A 26,869-nucleotide genomic window follows, 5' to 3' on the forward strand; every position below is an offset into this window, starting at 1 on the left:
TGAGCAACTAAATGCGCACATCCTCTCTGAAGCTTTCTCACTTGTAAAACAGGAATTAAGAACTCCTTCCCAGCATTATCACAAATAAGTCAAACATGTAGTATGTGCTCAGTAAATTAAATAGTAATTATAATTATTAACTGCATTTAAAAAATCTTGGACTTTATGTAGAAATAGCTGCAGAGGGGATAAAAAGATATGTTAGAGTTTCTTTGCATGAAATAATCTTGCAAAGGTTGTTTTTGGTTTCCGTTGATTGAAAACACAAATAAACCCCAACTGAAGCACTTCTTAGGAAGGAATGAATGGATTTCCAATCTGTGTTTTCTTGTTTACAGTGGAAAATATGCCATCCAAGGAAAACACAGGTGGTTAACTGATCAGTGCCTTCTATTTTTATCATATGCATAGGGCTCTAAGCATACAAACGCAAATATTTTAAGTAACATAAAATGAAGACTAATTTTTCAAGGTTAAATGGCTTCAGGTTTCCTATACCAAACTTAGATTTTTTTCTTTCCGCCATTTCTTGAAAAAAAGAGCTCCAGATCCCACACAAGCTGAATTCCAAAACAATTAAGAAAAACAAAAAACAAAAAGCTCACAATTAGCATTTTTAAAGAAACGTTTCTTTTCCCTTGGGCTCTTTTTGTTTTGTTCTGCATCCTTTTTGTTTTGCAAAAAGAGTATCCCAATTGGGAGAGTAAGGCAACCTCCGCGGGTTGTGTGTTTGTGAAACGAAGATGGGGACAGAGACGCGGCAGGTCCCCGGAGAAGCTGGCCGCCCCCGCGTCCCCAGCCCCCGGGCGGGCTTGTGCGGACGTGTCTCGGGCGTGACCTCTGAGCAGCTGCGCCACCGGCTCACCCTCGCGGCGGGAGAAACCCGAGCTCCCAACAAAACAGTTCCATCTTTGGCAAGTCCTCTGGTATTTAAGGCGCTGCCGGTGGGTAGAGAGACCGCGTGCCTGAGAGGCTCTGGGAACTCGCTAGCCTTCCCCTCCTTGGTGTTACGTTTCTGAAGGGTCTGAGCATCTGCGGTGGAGCCTCGAGTGTCTGGCGGAGTGGGGGCGGGGGCGAAGCCGGCCGTGGGATCTTCCTGGAGACCCGAGCGAGTCTGGTTCTCCATCCACCCTGGGATGACGTCTCAGGACTTGATTTTTCTTTCTTTTTTCCCTTTCTTTTCTGCCGATACTATGTGGGCAACAGGGGCTGAGAAGATTTAAACCCTTACAAGAAGAAATCTTTCTAATATCCTCCCTCCCCAAACTGATTCAAGTTGTCACTTTAAAAGTGCCTCTACCTGCCTGAAGTGCTGGTGTGCAAAGTTGAAACTGACAAAAGATAACCCGTTCTTTCAGGGAAAAGACTCTGAAAGAGGCTCCATTGTAGTAGTTAACATTTACTGAGTGCTTCCTCTCTGCTAACCATTTTAATGCAATAATTCATTTAGTCCTCACAACAATCCAATAAAGTAGGAATTATTATCACTGCTTTACAGGCAACAGAAGAGGCACAGAGAGGTTCTGTAACTTGCTTAGGATCACACAGCTAGTAAATGGTAGAGCTGGGATTAAAACTTAGGCAGTCTGTGCTTGTAACTGCTGTGCTCACGGAATGAAAGATCCTGTGTTCTCGAATTCCTCTCCTAGCACACCGTATCTCAGCAAGGTGGAGAAACAAGCTCTGAGAAGTTGGGAAATAAGAAGTGAAAAAGTCAGGATCTTCTGAAATGTCCTGACTTATCGGAAAGAGCTGGGGCCCATGGGGTGGTATATACAACATTCATCAGGAATTGTGTATGTCCTGCTTTGGACATGTTGATGGTTTGTTAACACTCACCCTGTCATTCCCTGGAAGGGTTCCCTGGCACTTTGACTTATAGGAAAGTCATAGGACAGGCAGTGACAAGAGGTGAGGATTGTAGTCAAGCGGCTACAAGTATTGGTCTGAAAAAAGGAGGGGTGAGAGCATGACATAAGGCTTCCCAGGTGGCTCAGTGGTCAAGCAGGAGATGCAGGTTCGATCCCTGGGTTAGGAAGATCCCCTGGAGGAGGATATGGCAACCCACTCCAGTATTCTTGCTTGGAGAATCCCATGGACAGAGGAGCCTGGAGGGCTACAGTCCATGGGGTCGCAAAAGAGTTGGCAGGATTTAGCAACTAAACAAACAAAAAGCAAAAACAATGAGCCAGATATGCTGCCTGGCAGCACAGCCAGGACTTTACCTGACCACCAGGGGAAGGGCTTGGTCTCTCTCTCTCACTGCCCCAGGAAGTGCTCCAGGCACTTGGAGACCTCCTACTCTGAAGCCTGGGTCTGGCAGGCCGATTTACTGATGGACAGAAGTTGTCAAGGAGTCAGGATTTGTTTCACCGTCGAGGACATCCCCTTTATGGTATGCAGGAATAAAGAGTGAAATGATTCGTTAGAGGATGACGCTTTGGGGGAAGAGGGCAGTGAAAAAGCCAAAATATGGAAGAGCTAGAAGCTTCACTTTCCTCACACACACACAAACTTCAGGAAGTTCACTTCCCACTGGTCTGAATGTCTGTCTAGACTACTCCTTACTCAGAGGTTCTATTACCTTTTTATGGTAATGGCATCTATGGTGCCATTTTATGCCTGTGAAAGTATGCACGCATGCACTTACCGTGTGGCAGAAAGAGTTTTCTATATGGTTCCCACTCCGGGTACCAGAGAGAGGGTCCTGGCTCACAGCAGGAGTGCAGAAGCTGCCACTGCTACCCACCTTTATAAGGACAGTGATTAGGGCACAGAGCAGCCGTGGGGCTGTACCTGGGTGTTACCAGGTCAACCCTCAGAGTACAGTGTTCCTTTAAGTGGGTAAACTGTGGTGCGACATGCTACCTTTTGTGGGATCCTTTACACTTACTGGCTGTGTGACCTTTGGCAAGTTACTTAACTTTGCTGTGCTTTGCTTTTGTTGTCAGCAAAATGGTCCTAATACTAATAATCATGTTAGAGGACTGTTGTTAAGAATTTAAATGAGTTAATAAAGGAAAGATGCCTGGCACATGATAAGTTGCTTAATAATTAGCTTCTGCTTTTACTACTATTAGAGCTATTATTATTAGGCAACGCTAGTCAGCTTACTTTGCCTCTCTGAATCTCATTGTTCTCATATGTAGGATGGGTGTATTGCTATCTGTTTTATAGGATTGTTGTGAGAATTAAATAGTGTTAATTACTGTTGTAAAGTGGGCAGTTTATGTGTTGCTTTAGCCTAGTTAATTTCCTAGGCGACGACTTTATTTTCACATATGAGGAGGTTTCCTGTAAGAGCTTCCAAATACTGACCATAGCTGGTGAGAGTGCGGGACACTGTGTAACCTCAGCCACATCCCTTTTCCCAGCTGTAAAATGGTATAATAACCACCTGGAGGAATCTCAAGGACATTACGAGGGAAAAAATAGACAATAATATATGAAGCATTTTGAGCTCCTCTGAAGAGAGACGCACATAAATGGAAGGTGGGATTATAAGGAGGAGTAATCACTGGTTTCTCTCCCCCTCTTTTTTATTTAATGAGAAGAAAACTAGTCATTAGGAAGCATGGTCTTGTTAAAGCCATGGCCTGGGAAATCATTCTCTTGGCTCCTCATCAGGGCTTGTGACACGGCAAGTTTTTGCAAAATGTGGGCAGCAGAGGACCTCCCCACAGGCTGTGTGATAGGTCTGCAGATTGTCAGGAATGTGCTGTTTGAGGGCCATAGCCTGAGGTGGGTGACGCACAGCCACCAGGGGAGCCTCCCTGGTCTCCTGCTCCCTGAGGAGGTCTCCCCATCAGGTCAACAAGGAGACTCCACCCAGCTCTGGAGCCTTAATCCCTGAGGCCTGAAGTCACCCTTATCTGCATGTTTGAGCTTGCTGTTGTCCTGGATCCAAACTTTTCCACCCCTGGGCCCTCTTGGCCTCATTGGGGCGACCGCAGGGCTCTGAAAGCTCCTCCCATCTGGTCTTTTTGCTCTAGGTGGTAGAGGAAGAAATCAGCTTACTTTCCTCAAATGGGCCAGAGCAGAGTAGGTGTCTGGGGCCTCTGCTTGCCCCCTCACTGTGCCTGGCTTCTTAAAGCTGCCTCTAGCTGGGCAGGCTCCCACGTCTCTGTGAGACCCAGTCTGCCCATTGTTCTTCTGAATCCTGCTAAGAGTCTGCCTCAGCCAGGAGGCCTTCCCCAGGCTTCCCCAGTGCCATTACCCTCTGCTTCCTCTTCTACACTCTATTCGATATAGTGCGGTTTTTGTGTTGTTGTTCTTGTTTAGTCGCTGTGTCGTGTCCAACACCTTATGACCCCGTGGACTGTAGCCCCCAGACTCCTCCGTCCATGGGATTCTCCAGGCAAGAATACTGGAGTGGATTGCCATTTCCTTCTCCAGGGGATCTTCCCAACCCAGGGATCGAACTCTCGTCTCCTGCTTGGCAAGCAGATTCTTTACCACTGAGACATCAGGGAAGCCCTTGGTTTTTGTGTTAGTTCTTGAGTTATCTCGGAGAAAGCAATGGCAACCCACTCCAGTACTTTTGCCTGGAAAATCCCACGGACGGAGGAGCCTGGTGGGCTGCAATCCACGGGGACACGAAGAGTCGGACATGACTGAGCGACTTCACTTTCCCTTTTCACTTTCATGCATTGGAGAAGGAAATGGCAACCCACTCCAGTGTTCTTGCCTGGAGAATCCAGGGACAGCGGAGTCTGGTTGGCTGCCGTCTGTGGGGTCGCACAGAGTCAGACACGACTGAATCGACTTAGCAGCAGCAGTAGCAGCTTGACTTATCTTACCTCTGACTCTGAGCTGCTGGAAGGAAGGGACGAGCAAAAATCAGAGAAGGCAATGGCAACCCACTCCAGTACTCTTGCCTGGAAAATCCCATGGACAGAGGAGCCTGGTAGGCTGCAGTCCATCGGGTCGCCGAGAGTCGGACACGACTGAGCGACTTCACTCTCACGCATTGGAGAAGGAAATGGCAACCCACTCCAGTGTTCTTGCCTGGAGAGTCCCAGGGATGGGGGAGCCTGGTGGGCTGCCATCTATGGTGCTGAGCAGAGTTGGACACGACTGAAGCGACTTAGCAGCAGCAAAGTATACTCAGCCAAGTGCCATGGCCAGAATTATGAGCAGAACTGACTGAGTTGATTCCTCCTCACTGCATTGCTGAAGCAAGTGGAAGGCTTTCTGTAAAACCCTGAGATGGGCAGTTCTTTTAGAAATTATGAATGATTTTAAATATATAGAAAATACTATAATAGGCAGGCATATATCTACCATGCAGGTTACCAGATAATAATATTTTACCATATTTACCTTAAATATCTTATTTCTTTAATAAAACTTTTAGACTTGGAAGCAATTTAAATGTCATTGACAGGTGAATTGAAAAAGAAGAGACAGTGTTTATGTATATATATATTTATATATACACACACACACATACACATACACAATGGACCATTACTCAGCCATAAAAAAGAATGATTATTGCTATTTTCAGCAAGGTGGATGGATCCAGAGATTATCATACTGAGTGAAGTAAGTCAGATGGAGAAAGATAAATATCATATGATATCACTTTTATGTGAAATCTGAAAAATAGTACAAATGAACTTATTTACAGAACAGAAACAAACTCACAGACATAGAAAACAAACTTATAGTTACCGAAGGGGAAGGGGTGGGGGAGGGATAAATTGAGAGTATGTGGTTAACAGACGTACACTAGTATATATAAAATAAATAAACAACAAAGATTTAGATAAACAACAAAACAGATAAACAGATAAACAAAATAGATAAACAATAAAAACTACTGTATAGCACAGAGAACCATATTAAAAATCTTGTAATCAGCTATGATGAAAAAGAATTTTTAAAAAGAATATATATACACATATATGTGTAACCAAGTCACTTTATGTACACGTGAAACTAACACAATATTATAAATCACCTATACTTCAGTTAAGAAAAAAACTCAAAAAATAAACTTTTAGGTACAGTTAAGGCTCTCCGTGGGAGAAGGCAATGGCACCCCACTCCAGTACTCTTGCCTGGAAAATCCCGTGGACAGAGGAGCCTGGTAGGCTGCAGTCCACAGGGTCGCTAAGAGTCGGAGACGACTGAGCGACTTCACTTTCACTTTTCACTTTCATGCATTGGAGGAGGAAATGGCAACCCACTCCAGTGTTCTTGCCTGGAGAATCCCAGGGATGGCGGGGCCTGGTGGGCTGCCGTCTATGGGGTCGCACAGAGTCGGACACGACTGAAGCGACTTAGCAGCAGCAGCAGCAAGGCTCTCCGTCTCCACTGGAGTCCACTTTCCCCTTGAGGTCCCTACTTGCCTTTCTCATTGTGCAAATGGCCCTTTATCTGCATCCGTGAATAGGGTTTAGGAGATTGGTAATCTGCTGAATTGAATGTGAAATTGTATATGCACATCTTTTCTGCACACATCACAGCTATTCAGGAAATCCTCTCGACTCAGTCTTCCTGTGGTCTCCAGTGCTGCCATTGACCCGCAAGCAACCATTATCTGCACTTGAATCTTCTGCTACCTACGATGGTCACTGACATTGTAGAGACTTAGCCGGATCCTTTTAACCCCTTTGCTCAAATCCCACTAATGGCTCCTGATTTAACTCAGAGTGAAAATCAAAGTCTTAGCAGCCCACAGGCCCTACGTAATATATTAATATGTCCTCCCAACTCCCCTGCTTCTCTGACTTTTCCCACCAAGGCTGCTTGCCTCTCTTTCTCTCCAGTCCAGCCACACTGTTCTTCTCACTTGCCTTGGGGCTGTTCCTTTTGGTTTCTACACTCTTTCTCCAGATACCCACATGGTGAAACCTCTCACGTTCCTCAATTCTATGCTAACATTTCACTTTTCAATATGGACAACCTAGCACACATTATTTTAAAATATAGCCGCATCCTCACCAATCTCTCTCTCACTCTGCTTGAATTTTTCTTTTTCCATAGCACCTAATTTCTAGCAAATTGTATGTGTGCTTATTTACTACATTCATTATTTCCTGCCTATCTTCTTCCTGTTAGAATGTAAGCTCCATGAGAGTAGAAATTTTTGTCTATTTTTGTCCACTAATGTTTCTTTGGTCTCTGCAATAGTACTTGGCACATATGTGCGCTTTAAGTATTTGTTGAATGATTGAATAGATAACTGAATATAAGCATTTCTTGCTGGAAAGTCCAGAATTTTTCATCGGATTTTCAAAAGTGTCTGTGGCACAAAAGAGGTTAAGAACCACTGATATGGTAAAGCATCAACAAATTGGCTGGAAATTTGTTGCTTGCCAGGTGGCCTGTCTAATGAAGCAGGTCACAAGAGGGTTTTCTCTTTCTCCAGCTTGTGTTTCCCTGGAGAGCTACTGCTAACAGCTACTAGGATCTCTTTCCCCAAGACTGGCGGTGAGGCTCCCTGGACCCTGCCCTGGTCTGGCTGAGGTAGTGAGCCAGTGGGGCATTGCTGGAGAGTGGGGCAGGAAATCGGGCAGTGGGCCAGTTCCAGAGAAGCTGTAATTTTCTTTACTCCTTCTGTGTCTGGGGGCAGAGGCCGAATGTGGCCACAGCCTCCCGAACTTCCTTGGAGGAGCTAGGCAAGATGCCCAGACCAACAGAAGCTGCTTCCTGCCTTCCAGCCTTCAAGTCTAGGCAAGGAATAAGACCAGGAAATCTTGCTACAGGTAGGAGCCCCAACCAGGGAGACAAGATACTGGCCTGTGATAGAGAGAGAGATAATAGGAGGGTAGGGGGAACCTGGAAAGCAAAATGATACCAAAGGCCATCTGGAGGTGATAATGGCAGTGAGTTGGAGGTGAGTCAGTCGGCTCTCAGGGCAGTTAAAAGACAAGTGGGTAATTGTGGGTGCAGTCGGCGGGTCACACACAGAAAATGAGGAACAAGTGGTTAATTGGGCCCACAAGCCCAGGATCCCGCCTGTAATTAGCAAATTGCAGGGCTTTGATATTTGCTTTGGTAACAACTTGTGTAGTAAATTGCAGGGAGGAAAACTGCACCCCCAGCCTGGGAGGTGATCCTGTGTTTGTGCTCCTTGAACTATCTTCTCACAAACTTGTAGGCAGCACACACATGAATATACCCCCAGCACTGGGAAGGAGGAGGTTTACCTTACACCTTTCTGCAGGCTAACAGCAGCCTGTGATATGTTCTCTTTTCCCCTTTACCTCTTGCTTAAATTTTCGCCAATCCAGGGCTGAAGTTGAGGCCTGGCTTCCTGGTGTGTATTCCCAGTGTTCACATGCTGATTCCTAAGTTCCCTTAAACCACAGCCCCTGGTGCAGAGCTCCTCTGGACAGAGATATGAATGGCCTTGGGGAATTCCCATGTAAGTGCCATAGTAAGGGAGGAGGAGGAATTCTGTTCCAGTGTTGTTAAAATTTTGTCAATGAAGATGCTAGTCCCTGATCAGAGACTGTCCTTCATAGACTTCAGATCTGTATTTACCTCTGCCAGTTTTTGTGAGGGTCTGACCAAAATGAAAATCAAAAATATGGGGAAATTGTATTGGGATTATCATGGCAAAAGCTTATCAATTGCCACAGAGGCAGAGAGACTGGTAATCACAAGTAATGGAGCACTATGAGAAAGTATCATGAGACCTGGGTTTGATTTTGGGCTCTCTACTGACTCTTTGTTGGATCTTGTCCAGTTTCTTAAACACTTGTATATCATCTCTGTCATTTATGGGTCTGTTTTTATGGACTGATTTTTCCCTTGTTTATGGGTGAACATATTCTTGCTTCTTTATAAGTCTAGTAATTTTTTATTAGATGGTAGACATTGTGGAGTTATACAGTTAAGTATTTGGACTTTGCTGCCTTCTTTTAAAGAGTGCTAGACTTTCAATAACCTCAGATATGCAGATGACACCACCCTTATGGCAGAAAGTGAAGAGGAACTAAAAAGCCTCTTGATGAAAGTGAAAGTGGAGAGCGAAAAAGTTGGCTTAAAGCTCAACATTCAGAAAACGAAGATCATGGCATCAGGTCCCATCACTTCATGGGAAATAGATGGGGAAATAGTGGAAACAGTGTCAGACTTTATTTTTGGGGGCTCCAAAATCACTGCAGATGGTGACTGCAGCCATGAAATTAAAAGGCGCTTACTCCTTGGAAGGAAAGTTATGACCAACCTAGATAGCATATTCAAAAGCAGAGACATTACTTTGCAAACAACGGTCCATCTTAGTCAAGGCTATGGTTTTTCCAGTGGTCATGTATGGATGTGAGAGTTGGACTATAAAGAAAGCTGAGTGCCAAAGGATTGATGCTTTTGAACTTTGGTGTTGGAGAAGACTCCTGAGAGTCCCTTGGACTGCAAGGAGATCCAACCAGTCCATTCTAAAGGAGATCAGTCCTGGGTGTTCTTTGGAAGGACTGATGCTAAAGCTGAAACTCCAATACTTTGGCCACCTCATGCGAAGAGTTGACTCATTGGAAAAGACTCTGATGCTGGGAGGGATTGAGGGTAGGAGGAGAAGGGGACGACAGAGGATGAGATGGCTGGATGGCATCACCGACTCTGTGGACGTGAGTTTGAGTGAACTCCGGGAGTTGGTGATGGACAGGGAGGCCTGGCGTGCTGCAGTTCATGGGGTCACAAAGAGTCGGACACGACTGAGTGACTGATCTGAACTGAACTGAACTGAGACTTTGTTTTGGCTGGAAGTTAATTTACTCATGAAATAGTTTGATCCATTTGAGTCCTGTCTTTGAGCTTTGCTATTCAGGGTCCAAAGTAACCTTCACTCCAGGATCTCTACTCAAGTATGACTCCCCTGGGCTCTCCGTCGATTGGCCAGGGGATCATGAAGAATTCTCCATTTTGTTTGGTACACAAGCATTGCCACCTCGTGAGAACTCTGGGTTGTTCAGCTTACTACTCTCTGGTCATTTCTTTTGCCTCATTTTGTAGAGTTTCACCTTATACATACACATAATAATTCTCAACAGACTCAAGAGGATATCTCAGCAGACTTAGGGTGTTCTTTTCCTGTGTATTGCCCCTCTTTTGTGAAATTGTGATCCTCAACTCCTAGGCTCTTCAGCTTCCCCAGTCTCTGGGTTCTGTCTCCTCTGCTTATCAAAGCTTGCAGATTGTGCTCATAATTTCCAGATGGGAACTGCCTCCAAGGATAAATCCAGAGGTATTTTAAGGCTCATCTTATTGATCCTTTCTCTCAGGGATCAGTTTTATACTGCCTATTTCCCAATGTTTTAAAGCAGTTGTAATCCAAACAAGCCTAGAAGATGACATCTTGCTGTGTTAATAAAGCAGTTTCTCCAAGTCAGTTTTTATTTATGCTAAAAATACTATTATTGTTACAATAATATTTTCTTCAAAAGTTAATTGCAATAACTAAAATACGCAATAGTCTGAAATAATGTAAAGTGATGTATATAATAAACAATGAAACAAAACAAGAACAGTTAATAAACACTCGTTCTATTTTTACTTTCCATTGATACCAACAGTACGAATAGATTTGGCATTTTTATGAAATTATATAATTTTATAACTGTAAGGAATGTATCTCAGAGACACTGAGTTGGTCCAAATGCCTCATTTTACATGAACAGACTAAGGCTTCATGAGTAACAAGTGGTTTTCCCAAGACCTTGTGGCCAGTGAGCAGAAGAATGAGACTGTCACTCAGGTGTCCTGGCTTCCCAGTCTGTGACACATCCATTCATCCAACTCACATTTAGTGAATATTTACTAACTTCAGAGCACTGAACTAACTGCTATATTGCTTCTGTATCATGTTCTGGTTTGCAAAAATGTTTAAAAATTGATTTGGGGACATTATAGTAGATTCAATAAATCAGCATATAATTCTAGATGTCTCAAGAGTAAATCTGCCTGGCATTCATTTGAGTAGCCTACATTGTCCAAAGTACAGAAATGTGAAATGCTCCTCGCATTCAACTCCCATGGGATATTCCATTGTGGTCCCTTAGACATATGAATATGCTAGGTAATTACTGTGGTTTTATGGCTTTGTCTGTCATGATGTTAGGGAAACTGAGAATTTACCCTGCATGCCACCATGCCAGTGATCCAATCCAAAGATGGACAATAAAACTTTAAGGAAGGTGATCAGTAAGTTGTAAAATGTGAAAAGAGCTCCATATACAGTGTCAGGAGGCCTGGGGTCTAGGCCTAGTTTGTTACTTGTCTTCTCTGGGTCTAGATTTTCCTGACTGTAAAATGAGCCCAATATGACCTACAACGTCCACTCCAGGTTGGAGATCTTAACACCTGAAGCTCTACCTGGAGCTACCCCTACTGAGAAGCATGATGAAGCTGGGGAGTGGTGGTGGGTAGGAGTTGAGTGTGGAAGTGGAAGGTGTGGGAAGCATTCTAAACCCAAGGGGCAACATGAGCCAAGGTGACCAAGCAGGGATCTGGCTAACTTGGATTTTGTGATCTGATGGATTGCTGGAACGAAGAAAACAATGTGAAGACCCATGAGGAGGCATCCACCTGCAAATGAAGGAGACGTGGGTTCCATCCCTGGGTTGGAAGATGCCCTGGAGGAGGAAATGGCAACCCACTCCAGTATTCTTGCCTGGAGAATTCCATGGACAGAGGAGCCTGGTGGGCTACAGTCCATAGGGTCCAAAGAGTTGGACACGACTGAGCACACACACACACACACACACACACACACACACACAGGCAAACACTTTCCTCTTAAGATTACCACTGAAATAAAGACAGAAATTTTCAGTATATTATATAGAACTCCACTCTTATAGAAAATGGTCAGGGTTTTATTGATTCTGGTTTGCAAAATACCAGTGAAAGGAGATAGTGGTATATGAGATGAGACATGTTGATCAGGAGGAGATCATAGACAGCCTTGAACATCAGGCTCCAGGATTAGTCATTTATTCTGTAGGTTGTGGGGAAAGATTGAAAATTTATGGGCAAAGGCTTATATGATCAGATCTGTGTTTCAGCTTTCTGGTTATAGTATGGAGGATGGACAGAGAACAGGGGAGTTGAGACAGACAGACTGGCCAGGAGGCTGGCACAATAGCCCGAGTGACGAAGGATGAAAGATGCAAGAATGAGTTTCTTATCAGAGAGTAAGAACAGTGTTCATGAAAAAACACTGAGAATGGAGACCATTTGGGGCCTTCCTACTGACAGACATGGGGAGAGGGAGGGGTCCACATTGCTGGCCTACGTTCTAGCCCATGGGATGGAGTGACTGGTGATGTAGAGTCACCCCAGAGCCAGAGCGAAAATAGAAAGGGGCTTGGGAAAAAGACAAATCTGGGTGTTCATTTGGTTCACTCCGTTTCTTCTGTGGTAAAATACGGATGAGTGCATGTATGTCTTGGAGTTTTTGTAAGGACTGATGGATTAGTATACATGAAAGTGCCTAGGACATATAAGTCTATCCATCCATCATTTGATTAAATCTGTGCAAATATGGAGGGAAATAATTAGTTCAACTGGGACCATATCAAACATTTCAAATTCACTTTGAGTAAAGGGATCATGGCTGAGTGGATCTCTATGGGATTGGACCGTTCTACTCCCAGATGCTAGGCTGGGCCACAGTTCAACGCCAGGAAGTTGTTTTTGGCAACAATAGATGCCTTTCTTTCCCTTCCTTTCATGACCAACCTCCCACTGCAATCTATTTCTAAGTTTCTAATTCTAATGCAGTAAATGACAAAAGAAAGAAGAACACAAACATAAAATTGATGAGTGTATTTTTTTGGTGGCCTCCTCTGAGGACACGCCTGTGCTAGGCACCCATCCATAGGTGTGTAAGAAACTGTTACTTGGACTTTTCTCCAGGATTGGACATCAGAATTGGGTGGCCCAGGCAAGGGTGGCCTTGCCTTGGGAGATGCAGACACTTTGGGAGGTGAGACTGTCCCATTGAGTCTAAGGTCAGCTGCAGATCTTTTTTTTTTCTTTTGCTGCAGAACTTCTATGTGATGAGCAACAACAGGCACTATCTCTCAGGCTTTTGATCCTTGCTCAATTTGCGCATTGCTCAAATCAGCCAAACCCTTCCACTCTGGCCTCCTCCCTTTTTCTCAGCTCTCAGGGACCAGCATCTTGAGCAGGTGAGAGCCTTCACTCAGCCCTTCAGTCATGACTGCAGTGCTGTGTGCCAGCCACGCAAAACAGAAGCAGGGAGCACTGTCAGGCAAGCAGGGATTTTAGCCCTGCCAGATCCCTCATTTCCTGGTTTCTTCCGCGCCCAAGGTCACAAAACCCCTGGCAAAGCAGCTGCAGCTATAATCTCAGATTTAGAGAAAGCCTGCAGGCCCTGACTCCCCTTCTTGGCTTCTAACCCAGGCTGGATGTTGTACTTTTAAACACTCAGCCATTGAGGGATTGGGCCCAAGTCCTTTCCCCTAGAATCTAAGTATGCTTGTGACTGCTTTGATAAGTAGTATGGCAGAAGTCATATTTTGTTCCTCTTACTCTAGGTCATCAAAAACCATGTAGCTTCCACTTTGTTCATTGGAGACTTAGTTCTCTGATCAACAGTCCCTGCTGAGCTCAGCCTTGCAGCCATGTCCACCCATGAGCCTGCCATGTGTGTGAAGCCATCTCAGACCCTTCAGACAAGCTCATATGCCAGCTGAGTACCTCCAGGCAACCATAGTTGGTGCCCAGCCTGAATTCCTGATCCACAAAAGCTATGAGATAATAATAAAGTGGTTGTTGTAACCTACCAGAGTTTCAGGTGGTTTGATATGCAGCAATAGGTGACTAGAACACTAGACATAAATAGAAGAAACTTTGCAGATGGCTTTTGATGGCTTTTTGATTTCATATGATTTGCCCTATCAATCTGCTTCTGACCATGACAATTCCATTTTGCTTGAAACTTGGATCACGTTACCTCTTAACTGAGCCAGAACTTCACCTGGGTTCACAGACAGATCCCTGAGCCACAGTAAGGGTTTCATGCTTGCCAGTGCAGGTTTGGTTGTAATTAAATGTCCACTCCAGTTATTCCAACACAGCCCTGCATACTGCCTTCATACAAAAGATTTGCAGAAATTCGAAGTGTGGCTGCACAAGTCATTTTCTGTGGATCCTGAGAAACAGCGTGGAGACATTTTATCACCATATTCACACGCAGAAAGGGTATCTTGCCTTTTCTTGCCTTGTACCTGCCTTCACGTGTGGAGTATAGGATTTCCAGGTGGCGATTTTTCTCCCCTCTTACCATCATTCTTGTCCTTACATTCCAGAAGCCTCTTTTTCAACCTTGATTTGGGGGGAAGTTCCCGGTTTCCTGAATGAGGTTTAAGTATGGGAGTAAGGGTGGGCTGTGTCCCCATGGTCAAGCGACATGCTTATAGGCGCTCTTCTCGCAGTATGCCAACAGGACAGGTGTGGACCTGGAGTCAGAAGGATGTGGGTTCAGTGCTGAGCTCTACCACATACAAGCTGTGTAACCCTAGAGTAGTTCCTTAATCTCCTTCAGTCTTGGTTTTCTCATTAATTGAAAGGAGACAGTTTTCACCATTTTCACAGGAAACTTGAGGCTATCTTAGTTTGGGTTTGGCCAGAAGCAGATCCTGAGATGAGGATGTGAGTGCGAATGGTATATTTGGGAGGCAGAGGGGATGCAGGGAAGAAGCGTGGGCAGTGGATGGGGAAGGGAAGGCAATCAGTTAGTGGATCACTGTCAAGTCAGTTACCACTGGGGACAGCTGCAGCTTGATCCCAACAGAGACAGTCTTGGAAAGTATAAAACACATGCCCTGAAAATTATACTCCCTGAGGGGCAAGGGAGTAGGGGTATTTAAACACTGACTCCCCTCAGTCTATTGGCTGAAGGCTGTTCCCCAGAGGGGGTTAATTTCCCAGGGAGAACAAATGTCCCAGCTCAAGTGGACAGCTCCATTCTGCAAAAAACCCTCAGGCCCAGAGACACCGATTCTGGAAGTTGGATGTTTCCTGGAGCATACTTGAAAGGATAAAGTTGGAGGGTTATAGGCTGTGCTGTTATAGCATCAGTTAGAGGGCATTGAACAAGATGTATATAAAAAGCTGGGCTACAGCAGACATCTACCACATACCAGCTTATTTCTCCTCTTCCTTCACCTCCTTGGCCCACAACGACCTCTGCCTTCTCTTGTCTTTACTGAATACCTAGGTACTTTGGTATTTGATATGTACTGTTTTAGGCTTCCCAGGTGGCACAGCTGTGAAGAATCCACCTGCCAACACAGGAGATGTGGGGTCGATCCCTAGGTTGGGAAGATCCTCTGGAGAAGTAAATGGAACTCACTCCAGTATCCTCGCCTGGGAAATCCCATGAACAGAGCCCGGTGGGCTACCAGTCATGGGGTCACAAGAGTTTGACGTAACTTAGCAACTAAACAACAAGAACAAAGTACTTGTTTAGCTACTGATAGCTTGTCCTTCAGATAAATACTAGTAAATGCAGCAAAGATCAGCTCCTCCCATTTCTTACACTTTATTGCATCTTCTATAGTACCCAGCTTAGCAAGAAATATATGGTAGATACTAAGTAGTACATACTAGTCAGACAACAGAGGCCAAACCACCTTGGTTGATAATGGGAAGGGCTTGCACAGGTCTGGTGGAGTAACCTGTTAATGTGACACTTTAACATAAAGAGTTAATGTAGATAGAGCATAGTATTGATGCCAGGGACGATTCATTATGTAGTTGATTGTTCCTTTATTTATTTATTTATTTTTATTTATTTAACCTCCATCATGAGATTAAAGACAGCAATCATTCTTGGAGGAGACAATGACTCTCAAAGCAAAGAAAAAATAATATGTTCTGAGAAAATAGTTTTCTAGTTCCGCTTTACTTTCCCCAATTATTGGGAAACAAATTGGTAATCCTGTTACCTTCCACTTGGCTTATGTGACAATATTTAGACACTGGTCTTGGCTGTGCAGTGTGTAGGTTATGGGGCAATGGACAGTTTACTACAAGCACTCTTATAATTTATATGTATTAATTCTCATGATAAATCTATGAAGGAGATTTTATGTCCATTTAATAGATGAGAAAATTCAGGCAACCTGCCCAAGGTCATATGGCTATTCAGTGGCAGAGCCAGGATTTAATCAGCTTGTCTGCTCCAGTGGCCATCAGGACCGATGCACATACCATTTTGTTCTAAATTAACTGTGGGGCAGCAGGGTGTCTGTGTCCTGAACCATTTTCTCTTTCAGCATCAGGGTTCATTAAGCAAATTCTTGAATATGGGTCTTTGGAAATTGGTACTGATGGATTCAATAATGCTCTCTGTATACCTTCTCCTTTATCTCTAATATGTCCATTGTGATCAGAAGTTCACCATAGAGCTCAGCTGGATGGAGAATGATTGCCTAGTCACATTTGCTCTGAAAAGCCTGATTCTTGGGGAGCAAAGGATGTATGTGAGTGGGTCAGAAGGCATGGGTTCCTATATAGCTGGAGATTCCCTGAGGGGTGATAAGATGGTCTGAGCTTGTAGTAAGGTGACCAGCTGTTCCAGTGTGCCTGGGACTGAGGGATTTCGTGGGTACTTACTTTAAGTGCTAAAACTGGTATAGTCCCAGGGAAATCAAGAAGATTGGTCACCCTAACTCATATGCCAAAGTATTTAGTCAAAGCTATGGTTTTTCCAGTAGTCATGTGTGGATGTGAGATTTGGACTATAAAGAAAGCTTAGCACTGAAGAATTAATGCTTTTGAACTGTGGTGTTGGAGAAGACTCTTGAGAGTCCCTTGGACTGCAAGGGGATCCAACCAGTCCTTCCTAAAGGAAATCAGTCCTGAATATTCATTGGAAAGACTGATGCTGAAGCTGAAACTCCAGTACTTTGGCCACCTGATGTGAAGAACCAGCTCATTGGAAAAGACCCTGATGCTGGGAAAGACTGAAGACAGGAGGAGAAGGGGACGACAGTGGATGAGACGGTTGAATGGCACGACTGACTTGATGAACATGAGTTTGAGTAAGCTCCAGGAGTTGGTGATAGACAGAGAAGCCTGGCATGTCCATGAGATCACAAAGAGTCGGACATGACTGAGCAACTGAACTGAACTGAGTTTCCCCTCTTGGGGTTCCAGGGATTGGCTGCTGAAGGACTTAGAGGAGGTTTGATGCCTCTCTGGCAGCACGTTGCAGAGCCTCCAGATTAGCGGAAGCCCTTAACAGGCAGCATGCATGACTTTTAACCACCTGACATACACATTAAAATATGATTTCCCAGTCCTGTCCCCCCGAGAAGTTCTGATCCAGTACAACGGATGTGGCCTTTTAAGTAAGCTGCTGATTTGCTTCTGGTATACGTGCTCTGTTTAGTTACATACTTAAACAGAACTACTGTTGAGAATTGGTGTGCTTCAGTTAAAGAGATATTCAGGCTAAGCTAGAAATATGTTGTCATGAACTTTTCCAGACCAAGAATGTGATATTTAAAAAATAATGTAGCCTTTGGTGCTTTGCTTCAGGTGCTAGTGTAGGCTGAAATAATCGTTAGAAGAAAAAACAAGTTTTGGGGTGTTTTTCATTTTCTGATTGTTTGGATGTTGGTGAAATGAAAAATTGACCCAAGGTCTTGGAAATGTTTGTTACTATTATCTCTTCTGTCCTGACATTCAGGAAAGTGAGATGAAGAGCCTGTGGTACTCTTTTCATAGATGGAGAACTCGGCCAATTTCCTTGGCTTAAAAAAAACAAACCCATGAGCGTGCATTATTTTACTGTTTCAGTGTGTCTGTACATGCGTCCTTTCCTCAGCCTTCACAGGAACCTGTGCAGGTAATAGCATGGTCTCTAATCTGCAGGGGAGGAAGCTAGGCACCGGGCAGCTGTGCAACCTGCTGGAGGTCGCAGGGTGGATGAATGAGGACACCAGCCCTGACTGGCTCCTGTGGCTCCTGAGTGACGACACCAGCCCTGACTGGCTCCTGTGGCTCCTGCCATCACACTCTTTCAACACGTCCACGGGCCTCTCTAGAGGCCCTCTGAGACTGGAACCCGGAGACCCTGACTGTTGCGGAAGCAAGCTGTTTTTTTCCAGGCCCGTGGATGCTTCTCACAAGATTTAAGATCCACTGTGACTGTTCGCTGGCTCCGTCCTCACATCACTTCCCAAGCAGGGAAAAATGAAAAGAAACCTGCTCCTGATGGTTCCTTTTGGACTTCTGGGATTAAACAAGGATAGATGGCAACTTAATTTAAAAGAAATGGAGAAAAAAAAATAGTAGATAGAAGTGACAAATGGACACGGCCCACACATGTGACACCCTCCCCCGCCCCACTCCCCGGCTGCGTACCTGCCTCCCGTCACAGCTCAGTGTCTGGCACCTTTGTCTCCCCCACCCCCTGCAGGGCACCCGGGGAGGCGGGGTGGTGAGCAGAGACAGTTGTTAGGATTTATGGGGCCGGTGCAGCCCCTCTTCCCACCCGCGTGGTAGGGAGGGGAGGCAGGATTCCTTTCCTCCTGGGTAAACATTTTCACAGGAAGCATTTATCAAATGTCAGCAGGGCAGTGCGGGGGTCTGGGATCAGTCAGGCAGGATCTGCTTCTCTCCTGCTCTCCTGGGCGGGCGAAGGCTGTGGGGTTTCTTTGGCCTGTTCACACCCTCTCTGTCTCGTGGCCCGTCTTCTCTCAACCAGCTGAGTGATGGGAGCAGAGAACAGATCCTAGGACACAGGGTCCACTCCACCCTTTTTAATAAACAGGGTTTCTGCCAGCCTGAGCCCTGTAATGAAACGAGCTGTCCAGACCCTTCTAGAAGAAATGCTGATAAGGAAATGCCTGGAAAAGAGCTAAGCAAATAAAGCTCCATGACTCCTCAGGGGCTGGCCTGTGCTGGCCCTGGACTCTGAAACCATCTCCCTTCCTCCAAGGGGGGACTTGTACTTGACTTTTCAGGTTGGGAAAAGTTGGCCAAGCAGGACCCCTGATTCAAAGCTCTCTCCTGGATTTTCATATTCCAGTCCTTGGACAGGTGCAGCGAGCGAGAAGCCTTCCCCCACCATGCCTGCTTTTCCCTCACACTGCCTACAACCTGTTGTCTTTTCTTCTATGAGAAGCAGTATGAAGTAGTGAAGAGTTAAATCTCAACTCTGATGGCTACTAACTCTGATGGTATGACATTAGGCAAGTGGCTGCACCTTCCGGGGCCCAGTTTCTTCATCCATCATTTCTGTTTGTAAATTAACTGAGCAATGTCTCTGTTGGCACTGGGTGAGGTGTTGGATAAAAATGTTACCTCCTTACAGGTTTGTTGTAAGAATTAAACGAGACAATTCAGGGAAACACTTAGCAAATCATAAAACAGGGACTTAGTAACTGTGAGCAAAGGAGAAGGCAATGGCACCCCACTCCTGTACTCTTGCCTGGAAAATCTCATGGATGGAGGAGCCTGATAGGCTGCAGTCCATGGGGTTTCGAAGAGTTGGACATGACTGAGCGACTTCACTTTCACTTTTCACTTTCCTGCATTGGAGAAGGAAATGGCAACCCACTCCAGTGTTCTTGCCTGGAGAATCCCAGGGACGGGGGAGCCTGGTGGCTGCCGTCTATGGGGTCACACAGAGTTGGACATGACTGAAGTGACTTAGCAGCAGCAGCAGCAACTGTGAGCAAATACAGTTAACCTCTCTCATTATTTCCCATCTGTCTTTGGAGAATTTGAAAGCCTATTGGTAGCCTTCCAGGCCTCCGACCCTCATGTCATCACATAGAACCCTCTTGCCCTTTTCTCTGGATCAAGGCTGCTATCTTCCCAGACTTCTCCATGGAACCACAGCCCAGTCATTCACACACTCGGTATTTTAACCATTCAACAAAAAAGTGTGGAATGTGTTCTTTGTGTGGCAAAGAGGAATAAGAAAAGTCAGCAAGGAGGCTGGGGGCAGCAGAACACATCACCAACTGCAGCTCTATCAGAGACAGAGGTGAGACTCTGAATGAGCAGTAAGTAGTGCTTCTTCTAGGGAAGAAGCAATTATTTCCAGCCAGGAGTCTGAAGGAAGGCTTCATGAAGGAGGAGCCACTGGGCTGGGCTTTGAAGGAGGAGGAGGGTCAGTGAGTCCTGTGGAGGTGGGAACACGCTTGAGCTAGGAGTCCCATCGCCAAGCAAAGGAAACCACTTCGGCCCAAGGAGATGAAGTCTTTGGTCTCTGGGCTGTCACTTAATTGTGCAGACATTTTAAAGTTTCCACTGGATTACCAATAATACTTGTGGGTTATCTTTCACATACATGCTGCTTAAATCTCACAAAAAAATTGAGTCAGAACAAGAATTCTTATGCCTACTTTCCAGATGAGGAAACTGTGACTCAGCGAAGTGAAGGGTTCTGACTGTGTACACAAAAGCGGCCTGTGGGAACTCAGGTCTCGTGGCTCCAAGTCCAGAGCAGTTTCTGTGGCATAAAACTGCTCCCGCTTCCCCCCATTGCCCCCTCTCCCCAAACCCTGTTGACTCATCCCACTTCACCCAGGCTGGTAAAGTTGGTCTTTGGAGGCAGAAGAGCTCTGAGCTGGTCCCTCAGCCTCAGCTGATGCTGCTTCAGCACTTACCAGGACTCTGCAGTAATATCCTTAGATATCCTCCTGCGTCCATCGGATGGCCTCCAATCCATCTTCTATACTCATGTCTATGATAACCTTGCTAAAGCCGAGATCTGACCATGCTGCACTCTTACTCGAAAACCTTCAGTTGTTATTCTGCCTTTATAGGACCAACCCCAACTCCTTCACCTGTTTTTCCAGGCCCTTCAGGATCCATCCTGCACTTTGGGCCTCTCCCAGATTCCTTCCTTGGGCTTCCTGTGTGTGAGATACTGAATTTCTTGCGGTTCCCCAAATCCTTCAAGCTGTCCCTCTCATAGTTCTGGGCCTACAGGGGCTCTAGAGCCAGACTTCCTGGTTGTAATAGTCAGACCCACCACTTGACTAGCTGTGAGAGTGATTACAAGTGCTTCAACAGCACTGAGTCAGCTTCCTTATCTGTAAAATGGAAACGATCCTAGAACCCATCCTGGGAGGATATGGGACAGACTGTTCTTCATAGATACATGACGATTAGCCTAAGGTTTGGATCATAGTGGGTGTTTAATAGATACTGTGGGGCTGTTTGCAGTGCAGGAAAACTTTCCCTGGCTGGTGAGTTTCCTCTGCTGGACCAGTTCTCTGGCTCCTTCTCGTGTTGCCTCCTCCAGGAAGCCTGCCTAAACTGCCTCTGGTGAGTACCTCTCACCCTCTCTCCTGTGCTCACAGGCGCCTGCACGTGTCTTTTCTGTGCCCCTCCCACTGTAATTGCTGGCCTGTGTGGGCCTCCTCACCACACTTAGAGCTCCTTGAGGGCAGGGTCTCCTTTTTGAGAGCTGGGGTCACCTGTGAGCCTCTGCGGTGCTTGCTATGTCCAGCACAACCCTGACATGTGGGAAGTTCTCATTCCAGCGTGTGGAGGGGGCCATTGGTGTCCAGGGCTGGCACCGAGGGCCCCTGTCAGTGGCCCCGTCACTGCTGCGTTGGGTGGCTGACCATGGACACCTCTCTATCTCTTTCTTGCCCCGGAAATAGAATGGATGACTGGCCTCCCTGGTCTGACCGGTCCCAAAGACCACAGTACCTACAGGACCACAAAGATACCACCCTGGAAGTTATGACAGGCTTTGGCAATGAAACAGTTAATGTCTTATCGCGGCTTGTGAGCCTGGGGTGGATTACCGGGAGGTCAAATGGCCCACCACAGAGCCCGGCTGCCTTCCGAGGCCCTGTGCTTATGTTATACTTGGCACATTGTGTTGTTTCTTAAAGACGTGCCCCCAAACCATACCAGCTTCAAGACCCTGAATCCCGGCAGCCCTAGAGCTCATCTTTCCCCAGTGAGTCTCCTCTGTGTCTGGGGCTCCAGGTCCAGGAGGAGGACCAGGAGCCAGGCCCCTGTGGCACCCTGCCCTCTCCTGGCTTTCCCACACTCACCTGTACTGAAGAGCAGCCCTGGGAGTTGCCAGCCTCCATGCAGAGCCCCTCCCGTCGCCCTCACCCACGGCTCCCTCAGGTCTTTAAAACCTCCGGGTAGGCTGGGCGCTGCACCACACCCACCCCTCCTTAGGCCTGGGGGCGGCCTCCTGTGAGTGCAGGCCTCCTTGGACTTTGGGCCCTCCGGCTCCTCCCTTCCTGGGCCGCACCTCCAGCCTCATCCACCACAACCCACATCCGCAGCTCCAGCTCCAACCTCCAGGGCAGGCCTGTAGGTCAGAAAGTTGAAGTCCCTTGACCCATACCCATGGGTGGGAAGAGGGAGTAGGGGGCTGGTGGGGTGATGTCAGATGCATTCAAACCATTTCCTTTGAGAGGAAGTGCCATTTTCATAAATACGCTATTTGGAGGCTACCTACACACACCCTACAGGTCACAGTCCTGAGTCCTGGTTGCACTTTTGAATGACTCAGGGAGCTTGAAAATATACAGGTGCCTGAATCTCACTCCAGAGATTGTGTTCTGATTGGTGTGGGATGCAGCCGGGTACAGGCATTTTTAAATCTCAGCAGATGATTCTATAAACGTGAGGCCAAGATTGAGAATCACTGCTTTGCGGAACAAGTATATGTTCCGTAAATATGAAGGCAGATGCAAACTAAGGGTTTGGAGCAAAATGTGTCTGAGCATGAGCAACATACCCAGGCTTGCTAAACTTGCCTCCCTGAGTTGACCTGAAAAAACACTGTTGCCCCCCAGGCCCTGTGTGTGGTGGGGAGAGGCACACTGGCTCAGGCCACCCCGCACCTCCTGGAAGAGTTTTAACGTAGAAGCGGTGACACCTGGGGGAGCAGGGCCAAGCCGTCTTTATTCTGTAGTGATCTGGGCCTGAGGCAGAGGTCACAGGCTTGCCCGGAGCTTGGGATGAGGGTCCGGTGTTCATGTTCCAGCTGAGGCCGTGGTGCTGCCCCCGCCCATTCCTCCCCTGGCTCCTCAGCTCAGAGACTTGTGTGGTCGTCATCTTGGCTGTCGAGTCTTCCCAGTTCACTCATCCTGGACTCCGCCTCGACTTCCATCTGAATCCAGGTGGTCCCCGCGTTCTGTGCTCTCCTGCACTAGCATCCGCTGGAAGCCCTCCCTCCTCTGCTCCCTGCCCAGCCCTCCTGGGTCCTCTCTTGATGTACTAGAAGTGTACTAGAAGACTTCCTGCTTTCTCTTTCCACATCAGATCATTTTCCTGTCTTAGCAAGTCTCTTCCTTTCTTTTTTTGAATTTATGCTGATGTGTAGTTGATTTACAATGCTGTGTTAATTTTCTGTTGTATGGCAAAGCAACTCAGTTATACATATATACATACATACATATATATATATATATATACATTCTTTTTCATATTCTTTTCCAGCATAGTTGATCACAGGATATTGAATATAGCTCCCTGTGCTATGCAGCAGGACCCTGTTCATCCATTCTGTATACTATAGTCTGCATCTGCTAAACCCAGCCTTCCAGTCCATCCCTCTTTCACCCCACCTCCCCTTTGGCAACCACGAGTCTGTTCTTTATGTCTGCGAGTCTGTTTCTGTTTCACAGATAAATTCATTTGTGTCATATTTTAAGTGATATCGTATGGTATTTGTCTTTTTCTTTCTGACAGTAAGTCTCTTCCTTCCCCCCTCTCTCTCTCAAATGCAGTCTCCAAGAGCCAAAACCTCCTCTGAGTTCCCTTGGTGCAGCCCAGTGGTTCTTACTGTGTCTTCTGAGGACCAGCAGCATCAGTGTCACGTGGGGACTTGTTAGGAATGCAAGTTCTCGGGCCCCGGCACAGGCCCACTGAATCCAAGCTCTGAGGGTGGGGCCGGGTAATCTGCTTTAACAAGCCCTCCAGGTGCTTCTGCTGTGTGGCCCGGACAATTCAGTCCACATTCCCAAGTGTGGTGTTCATGGTCTCACACGTTTCAGTCCCAAAAGACCTGTTTGTCCACTTCTCAACTCTTACACCTCCCACATCCCTTCCTGTGGGACTCTGCTCATTCTTTTCCCTGCCTTGCAAAGGCTTTGGCCACTTCCAAGTATCCAAGTCTATTTCTCCTTCAAAATCCAGCTCAAACGTCATGTATTTTGGCAGATCCCGGAGATACTGCCTCCAGGAACATTCTTCCCTCCTGTGACCTCTGTAGCACTATTTTCTTCCCTTCTCTCTCTCTCCCTCCTTTTTCTTTCTCTTTTTCTGAATTTTACCTTTAAAGCAGGGTTTCTTTCAGCCATGATTATCTATTTGGGACTCAAAAAAAAAAAAAAAGAAAAAGAAATGTATGCCCAGGCCATACTCCGGAGCAATTAAATGAGAATTCCAGGATGAAGGCTGTCATCATGTATTTCAAAAGTTCCCCAGATAATTTTAATGCCTACCCAAAATTAAGTCCTTCTCTCCTACAGTGACCACAGGGGAAACTATGACAGGAAGAGAGATGAATTTACAGTTAAGAGACCAGGCTCTGCTCCTAATTGACCGTTAAACTTTGGGCGGGTCACTGCCCTGTCTGAGCTGCTGTTTCCTAAACTGCCATCTGGGTCAGTGTTTTAGATTGGAGGCTCTCAAAGTTGGCCGAGGGCTGATCCCTCTCCTGGAGATTTCCTTTTAATGAATCTGGAGGCAGCCTGGATTCTAACATGTAGCCAGTGTTGAGAGCCATGCTTGCAGATCTTATCTAAGGGCCGTGAAATGGTGTCTGGTGGTTTACTTTTAGGAGCAAGGATGCCTGCCCATTCAAATACACAGACTTCTCTGCCCCGGCACCTACTAACTTTTCCTTCCCAAGAATGAATGCCCACTTCGTGTCATTGATGAAGGGCATGTGAAGTTTCCTTGTCTGCTGCTGGACAGCCAGAGATAGTTGAATGGAAGGTGACCGTGTTGGGTGTGTTTGTCCATGTGGAAAAAGGAGGATTAAGGATCAGATGAAAATCCTCACCAGAGGCCAGACAGAGGGTCACTGAAGGGGCCCATTCTTCAGCAACTTTTATGTATCTCAGCTCTGAAAAACCCTGCCACACCAGCACAGAGGGAGATATAAGCTTTCCTTCACAGTCAGGTCAGGGGCTCATTTAAAGGCAATCGTAAAAGGAGACCTCATAAGGACCAGAAGAACAGGAAAGCTATGGAAGCAACCAAAATGTCTATCAACAGATGAATGGATAAAGAAAGAGGTGGAATATATATTTGAGTGATTCTAATAGATAATCATGGTTGAAAGACACCCTGCTTTAAAGGTAAAACATGGTTGAAAGAAACTCTGCTTTAAAGGTAAAACTATATATATGTATATACAATACATATACAACAGAATATTACAACAATAATACACAACAGAATATTACTCAGCCATAAAAATATGAAATAATGTCTTTTGCATTTGCAGCAGGAATGGACCTAGAGATTATCAGACTAAGAGAAGTAAGTCAGAGAGAGAAGGGCAAATATTTTAAAGCACTTATATGAGGAATCTAAAATATGACACAAATGAACTTACCTGTGAAACAGAAACAGACTTACAGGCATAGAAAAAAAACTTACGGTTACCAAGGGCAAAGGAGTGAGGGAGGAATAAGTCAGGAGCTTGGGATTAGCAGATACAAACTACTATACATAAAACAGGTAAACAACAAGATCCTGCTGTATTGCACATGGAACTATATTCAATATCCTGTAATAAACTATATGGAAAAGAATATGAAAATGAATATGGATATATACACATATCTGAATTACTTTGCTGTGTACCTGAAACCACACAACATTGTAAATCACCTTTACTTCAATTTTTAAAAAAATAAGGAGCCAAAGACAGGATGCACCAAGGGCAGTGGAGGTCTGACACTGGATGAGAAGTCGGACTCCAGCCAGAGGAAGGCAGAATGACCCAGCTGCGCAGGGAGGGTGGAGAGGAGGAAACGGCCTGCTTATTTAAGGGGTGGGGGCAGGGAAGGGAAGTGAATGCTTACAGCAGCACCTCTCTGATGAAGGTGTTACTGATCCCCAGAGACGCCCAGCAGCCATCCACAACAGGCCCTCCGTTTATCTGCACATCAGCTTGTTGCCCAAAGAAAACTGGCCCAAGTTCAGGGGAGCCCAGAGCAGGGACCCTCCACCTCAGGGCCAGTGGAAAAATGAAGATAATCTAGATGGGAGGGACAGTCCCTGAGGTCTTCATCCCCTCCCCCACCGCCCGCATTGTACAATGAACCCCTTCTTACCCTGTTCTTCCACACCTTTCCCCACAGTGATCCCCTCTCCCTAGAGATAGGCTGGTCCTAAGTCTGGCTGCTGCAGGAGCGGGGAGGGGCCGTATTTTGCGGTGAGAGGTGATGACGCCTTTGCCAGAATTGTTTGCAGGGGAGGAGACAGTCTTAGGAGCGCGATGTCTGGCCCAGGTCAGTCCTGGCAGCCGGGACAGAGGTCAGGCCGTCTGTCTGGAGCTTGGAGCACTAGACCATACTTCCTGATGACTTTACAGTCTAAGCCATAGAGGAGGAAAATGCACAAGGAAAAGGAGCTCTGTTTTGACTCTTTGACGCTGGCTGGGACCAGCTCTCCCTGCCAGGGGGTGGAGTTGGGAGGAGGTGGGCGTGAGGATGAAGCTGTCACAGGCAGCGGGAGTGACATGTCCCTAATCCCCTTCCCCCCTTTCCCGGTTTCCGCTGAAGGCTAAGGGGGTTGTTCCCTAAGGTTAAGGTGCCTGGGGATGCTCAAGGCAGACTGAAAGTTTTGGGGTGTGAAAGTCAGTCACATAGAACTTTTTGGTCCCAAGAAGGGAGAGAAGTCATAAATCTTCCATCCAGAAGGCTCAGCA

Source organism: Bos mutus, chromosome 1 (genome assembly GCF_027580195.1).
Source record: "Bos mutus isolate GX-2022 chromosome 1, NWIPB_WYAK_1.1, whole genome shotgun sequence".
Classification (NCBI taxonomy): Eukaryota; Metazoa; Chordata; class Mammalia; order Artiodactyla; family Bovidae; genus Bos; species Bos mutus.